This window comes from Aythya ferina (genome assembly GCF_964211825.1).
Source record: "Aythya ferina genome assembly, chromosome: 4".
NCBI classification, from domain to species: domain Eukaryota; kingdom Metazoa; phylum Chordata; class Aves; order Anseriformes; family Anatidae; genus Aythya; species Aythya ferina.
The window spans coordinates 6,301,646-6,309,238 of NC_140300.1; positions in this window are offsets into that span (position 1 = coordinate 6,301,646).

Genomic DNA, 7,593 nt, shown 5'->3' on the forward strand with positions numbered 1-7,593 from the left:
CAAACCTGTTTTTTTTTTTTAAAAAAAAAAAAGGCTAAAGAATCAACCTGGGGAAAACAAATGGGTCAGTCTCACTTCAGACCCTGAGAAAATCATGGAGCATGGCCTCACGGAGCATGTTGCTGGACACCTGAAGGAGAAAGGTCTATCAAACAGTCTGGATTTACCAAGAATAAATCACGTTGGATCAACCTTATTCTCTTCTAAGACTGGATTTGTGGATGAGGGGAGAGCAGCAGATCCTATTTATTTTGACTTCAGCTTGCTTTCAACAGCATCTCCAAGAATATTCTTGTACCAATTTAGGATGTTATGGTCTGGATCAGGGGGCAATGGGATGGGTTAAAACTTGCTTGGATGATCAGGGTCATGGCTAATGAGGTGTGCTCCTTGGGGTAATTCGGGGGTCTCTCCTGGGACCCGTCCTGTTTAACATTATCCATATTATTCATTGTTATCCGTGACAGAGTGCCCTCTCATCAAGCCTGCAGGAGACACAAGGTTGTGAGGGCCAGCCCATATTATGGAGGGCACGGCTGCCACTCAGAAAGACCTAAAACACCGGAGGGGAACCTTTATGAGTCAACAGAACCTTTATGAAATCCCACAAGAACTTGTGCAAAGTTCTGGGAAAGGAAACATGCCTGGCAATGACACGGGCTGGGGAATGACAGGGTGGGGAGCAGCTCTCCAGAGCAGAACTTGAGAAGATGGAGCCAGGATCTTCACCGAGGTGCAAGGTAGGGGAATGAAGAGACGTTGATCAATTGGAATGTGAAAGCTTCTGACTAGATACAAGAAAACCCTTTCTCACCATGAGGAGAGTCAGATAGCAGGGCAGGTTGCCCAGGGATGTTGTAAAAACTCTGTTCTTTGACATTTTCAAGGCCTGACTGGGTAACGTCTTGAGCAACCTCATCTGACCTCAGAGCTGATGCTGCCTGGAGCAGAAGTTTGGAGAAGAGATCTCCTGAGGGCCCATCTCATTTGAATTGCCCTATGTTCCCAATGTATGCAATTGAAGTATATCCACAGAGGAGTTTATTTACAGAAGGGAATGTTTGCTTAACTGATAAAGAACAGCACAAAAGTAGTGTGGTCTGTGGCATATATGTACTTCCAGTGAAACAACCTTTTATTATGTTCCCTCCTCAGAGAGACGCCAAAGGTTATGGGAGATACGCTAAGTAAACAGGCTAATCAAAACCACAATGTTGGAATTCAAACCAGCGACTGATAAATGCTAATGCTTAACTCCAAAGAAAACTGCCAATCTGCCTAAACAAAATTCAGGAAAAATAAATGGTATCAGTGATCTTTACTGGGTGTTAAAGGTTACGTTTCCATTTGAACGTGCCATCCTGATAGACGTATCCATGAAGGTCTGGGGTAGGGAAGGAAGAGGGGGATGAAAGAAGCCAGAAGAGTCTTTCTCCTGGCTCAGGCTGGTGTGATAGCGTTTTATCTTCTCCGGAGAGGCTGTCTGCAGACAATCCCTTGGCCAAGATACGCCTCCCAGGCAGCTGAGCCATGGGGCTCGCCTTGTTACAGCCTCGCAGGGCTGTTTGGCACAGCAGGCTGGGCGCTCTTCTCCTCCCGGATTACTTTCCTCCACATGCTCTTCAGAACTACTCTCAGACATCTGCAGTCTCACAAAATGATTTAAGGTTATATTCGCTTTCTATCACTAATGTTTTGTGGCGTTAGGTAATTGCTTAATTGAGCATTCAGGAAAGCATTAATATATTTTTCTCTGCAAATGCATTATTAATATATACATTACAATCTCTGCTGTTAAGGCTTTGTACAATTATTAATAGACTTACAATGATATGAACTGGACGAAAATATTTTCTTCGAGGGAAGAGAAATGCAAAAGGATACAGATTGTAACTGGTCTACCATCATTTTAAGTTACTTATTCGTATTAAAACTCCTTTACTCCAATAGTCCCAAGCCTGTCTGCACCAGCCAAAGTGGAAAGCGTGACTGTTTCTGCTCTGCTTCCCTTCAGTTCACAATGCCAGCTTGGGTGTTTGAGGAATAACTGCTTCATATCTACTCATTTTGACAACTGACTTGGCTGCAATACAACGTTGTTTCTTTTCCCCAGACGAGCACGCCGTATATAACACTGCCTCTTTCTTCCAGGCTCTATTTAGGATTGCACTGACAACCTGTCTTCCCTGAAAGTGGGAAAGGCAGCACATCTACGCGCATTAATTTGTTGTTAATGCTTCTGGGAAGAACACATTAAACACTTTTAATGATTTTTTTTTTTTTTTTTTTTTTTCAGAATAGCGTGCAGTGCTGAAAATGTAAGTGTACTTAAATATAATACTGAGGTACAGGAAATGGTGAACGGGTCAAGGCAAAGACAAAAAAGAGCTGCAGAAGAAAAAAAAAATGCTCAGGGAGATTATAGCAGCCGGGTGTCTCAGGGTTGGGAAGTAATATTCTGAGGCCGACTGTTAAAATAATAATTAAAGCATAAAAACTGCTACTGGGTCAGATCAAAGCTCCATCTAGCCCAGCCACCTTCTGACAGTGGCTGACAGTATGTGAGTAGAAAGGGTGTAAGAACAGGGCAAACATGTTCTGTATTTCCCCCTGATACTTTCCCAGCTCTAGCAACTTGCCAGTCAGGAACTTGCTGAGCTAGAGCAAGAGTCTTTGATGATTTTTCAGTTGCTTTTAAAGCCCACGTAAAGTTTTGCTATCTACAATATCCTGAAGCAACAACTACCGATAGCTTAACCACCGACTATGTGAAGAATTATCTCCTTTTGTTTGTTTCGAGCCTTCCAAGTTCTGCTTTCATTTGATGTACCCCAGTTCTTGTACCTGAAAAACTAGAGAACAATCTCGATTCCTGCTCGTTATTTGGACCACTGAAAATTTTATAGGCTGTGACCCTACTCCCCCACAACTACAGACTGAAGAGACCCGATCGAGTTAGCCATGCCCCCACCTGGAAGCCCTCGTGCTGTTTCTGCTCATTCTGTTAAATGTTTTGAGTCTCTTCCAGTTCCAAAATATTATTTCTAAGTTGGGCTACTACCCTTACACAAGGAATTCAAGACGTAGGTGCATCAGTGCAATGACATTGTATAAAATAATTCTTTCTGGTTTGACCTCTTTCTCTCCTAATAATTTTTAATACAATCGTAACAATTCTCAATTTGACCACTCCTGAGCTCTGAGCTGAGGTTTTCACAGCACCACCTCTTGTTACCTCACGATTTTTTTTCCTCAGTGGTAAAAGTCAACTCAAAGCTCCTCAGTATATACATATAAAGCCAGGATTACTTTTTCTCATACATTACCCTTTCATATTTATCTGATTTGAATTTCATCTGCTATTTAGTCCCTGAATCAATAAAATTATTTGCAGCTCTTCACAGTTAGCCCTACTCTGAAGAGCTTAGTATCATCAGCATGTTTTGTAAGTCACTATTGACCTCCATTTCTATCAATTATTTGTCCATATCTCATATCCCTTAGCAGACTGTTTTTTTTTTTAAGTTCATTTCAGGAGGAATCTTACTGAGTGCTTTTCATCAGAAGCAGTTCATTGAATCTCTCCTGGTCCATGAGTTTGCTGTGAGCTGCTAATTTTCTTTACCAAAGCTATACTGACTTCCCCTAATGTGTCTTATCCATGTGTCCACTAAGTCTCTTCTGTTCTTCAGCATAATTTTTACTTATTTGTCTAGCAAGGATGTCAGGCTTCTGGTTCAACAGTTTCCAAATCCCTTCAGAGAACTGGTGTCTCATGAGCAACCTTTCAGTGCCCTGTGATGCTGAGGAAGTTTGAAGTGAGAAGTTAGGGACAGAAGTTAGTACCTGCTCTTCCTCATTTCTGAGCTGCTTGAAAACTCTTGGCTGAACTCTACCTGGTCTCAGCAGTTTGCTACTGTTCATTTTGCAAAAGTTCCATGTTCTTTTCTAGTTACACTTTACCTTGAGAAATGTCTTCCAATTCCATGCCATTTGTAAATGCAAAAATCCATTTAGTATTTATTCTGTGGCTATATCTTCACCAGATGATCCTTCTGCATCTTCACTATCTATTGGCCTTAAAGACTGGTCAAACTCCCTGGCAGGCTTCCTGATTTTTGATTTGTTCAGAGAAAGATTTATTATTATTATTATTATTTTTATCTTTTCTGAGCTGCTCCTAAATCTCCTTTTCAGACTTGTTTATCATGCTCTGGGATTGAACCCATCAGAGCTTATGATCCTTTTTTTCCCTACTTCGGATACAACTTCTACATGTACTTGTTGAAGGAAGACATCTTCATCCTGTAATGTTCCTTACCATGCTATCAGTTGTACAGTCTGCCTTGTAGAAGTGCTCTGTTCTGGTGCAGTTCTTCTTCCTCCAGAACAGCGTCTTTAAACAGTCTCCATGCCACCCTTAAATATTTTAGATATTCCCTTTAGTTTCTCTTTATTAAAAAGTACATGTATATATATATATATTTTAAATATATATGTTTTTTTATTACTCCTCTTTTCTGAAAGGAAGAGGAGTAATTTTCTTTTTTTCTGGTGCTACAAGGGTTTTGAATCTAAGGACATTATGGTTACTCTTACAGTGTCTTTGTCAATAGTATTATTACGGTAATAATATTATGGTATCTTCCCACTGAGATTAATAATGTCTTGGCTCCTGCCTCTGTTTGGAATAAGGCTGACAGGCCATGGTTTTACGTGCTGTCCACGGGGTGTAGGCACACTGCATAATTTTTCTGGTAATTGGTCCTCTATTAGCATAGCTGAGGTGTGTGGGTTTCTACAGTGGATTCCTCTCTCCATGACTCCTTAACCTTTTCTGGAATATATTTCAACTTTTTTGTGATGGTACTAAGTATCTTCTATCACCAGTAACAGAAAAAATCATCTTCCAAATATGAGTGCCATATAGGACATGAAGATAATAAATATCTATGTGATTTTGCCTTTGTCTTCCATGTAAATTGGACAGATTCCAGCTATACAGATGACTAATGTCATTAGATGCACTGTTCTAGCTATACAATTTATGTGTAACCACAGGAGAAATGTCACCTTTTTAAATTAGTGTGGAAAACGCAGCCTGCTTTTATAGCAACAAGCACCTAGTTACGGAAGCCCTCTGTTGAGAAAATGCTTTTCCTGTGAAGTACAGCATGACTGTCTAAGCATTTCTTCTCTAGTACAACAGCAGTGCCACTATTCTGTAATTCAATCATCAATCAGAATAAACATTAAAGCATAACGCAGCTTAATAAAACCATTAGACTGTGCCACAGAAATAATTACAAAGGCTGGTAATAAGAGAGAGCCATTTACTTAAATGGAGCATCATTTACCTTACCCCACCCAGTCCCAGTAAGACAGCTAGGACGTGGTAGACAGCAGAATCCATGATTCAGACTCTTTCCTAGAGGGCAAAATTGACCATTAAACCTGAAAACAGGTCTTGGTGTGGATCTAATTATACCCAGAGCTGAGATCTTCGATTCACTATTAAAAACCAAAAGGTTTCCAAGGTCCTAGTTCCACTACAGGAAATTTTACAGAAATCGTTAGCCAGAAACTCACCCAGGAGGCAGTTAAAATAGCAATCCAGGTGGGGTAAGAAGGCAATTAAACAAACAAACAAATGACAAACACAAAACTTGGAAAATAACACAAGTGCACAAAACTAAAACCAGACCCAAATAAATAATTTTCTTTGAGCAACTGATGCATATGTCAAAGGGATGGTGCTTTTAGGGTTGTTTAAATAAGGATATTGAGGACAAACAAATCATGAGGCTTTCAGAAGTGCTCTGGTGCCTAATTCCCATTGATTCAGCAAAGAATTGACCAGATGCACTTAAAACTCCCTTTCCACGCCTAGCTATATGTTTAATCATCTAAATGTCTCTGAGCATCGCTATGTCTGTAACCACAGATCTCAGAGATCATGGGAATGACCCTATTACAACGTCTGATAAGACTCTGCCCATCTCTTCCCCCATCCTCTCTTCCGGCGTGGCCCCACGGTTTGAGCTCTGCGCACACCGCCGATCCGCTGAGATCACTCCTGCAGTTTTCTGAGAAACGAAGAATAGAAAGCATCTTTGTTGCAGCTGCTCTTCTTCGAGGCTGCTTGCAAAGCCTGGTTGTTTCCCGGCCGAAGCCTGATGTGACAGGCCCTGTGACACCCTGGGGCATGCCTGGCTGCACAGTCGGGGGCTTTATTTGCATCTTCTGGCTTCATCTGTAAGTCTGAGGCAATGAATGGTTCCTTGCAGTCATGGAGGAGCAGAGATAAGGGCTGATCCCAATGGATCTTCTGTGTTTGGTTATGCCAATGGCTGAAAAAATGGAGAGGGATTTTTTTTTTTTTTGCATGTGAAACATATATTTTCCTAGAATTATACAAACAGCGATCAAAGATCTGACTATAAATCTAATACCAACGGCCAACAGAACACAAAAGCGACGTGTTGTCTGTTGCAGGGATTAAGTGACACAGTTTAGCAAGAGCTGTAAGGGAGAGACCAACATACCGCGAAAAAGTGCTTCTACATTTACGTTAAGCTCACAATTTCAAAGAATTTTAGTCTTCCTGCTTTGGGACACTGCCAATCCCATACACCCAATTTCCCCCCTCCGGTCGCCTGTCGCCAATTTCCACCCAGAAAGCTCAGAGACCAGTGGCTGTCCCAGCCACAACTATTGTTCCCATTTCCCAGTAATCCCCGAGACACGGTGATAATTTTTTTAGACACCGCAGCGATAAGCACCCTATCAAAAAGAGAAGCTCCTAGCCAGCATGACCCGCAATGCTTTAATCAGTTTCCTTGCTTAATCAGCTCTTGCTCACAGCTGGTGCACAGCCTGTATAGCTCTGCTCCAGTATTTTTTTTTTTTTTTCCCTCAGATTATTTATTTTTTTCTCATTTATTTATTTATTTATTTATTGTTTTTCCTTGTGGTTCAGTTACTGATAGTGCCATGGTAACATCAGATGGGGCTGCAAGGTGCCTTCCCCTCTCCTGTAGGTTCAGCACCCGCTGGATGCCTGCGATGTGCCACGAACTCGGGTGCATTTTCACGCTGCCTGTTGGCAGGGTTTATGCGGCTGTTGTTGAAAAATAATAATAAAAAAAATCCCTAGCAACTGCAGGGGCAGGGCTGAAAACCTCCCCGCACCCGAGGCACGGGGATTAGGGAGCCGAACAAAAGCAATTAAAATTTCATGCTTTTCGGTGGTGGATCTTTCGGGTTCGCCTCGGCTGAGGCTGAAAACGTTGCAGAGAACCTAGAAATTCTGTGATTCTGTGTGAAAAAACGAAGAACTTCTTTACCGAAAGGGTTGTGAGGCATTGGAACGGGCTGCCCAGTGAAGTGGTGGAGTCACCATCCCTGGAGGTCTTTAAAAGACGTTTAGATGTAGAGCTTAGGGATATGGTTTAGTGGAGGGCTGTTAGTGTTAGCTCAGAGGTTGGACTCGATGATCTTGAGGTCTCTTCCAACCTAGAAATTCTGTGATTCTGTGAAACAAAGGGGAGGGAAAAGAGCGGGGAGCCAGCCCCGGGCGCTGCTGTCCTCTGC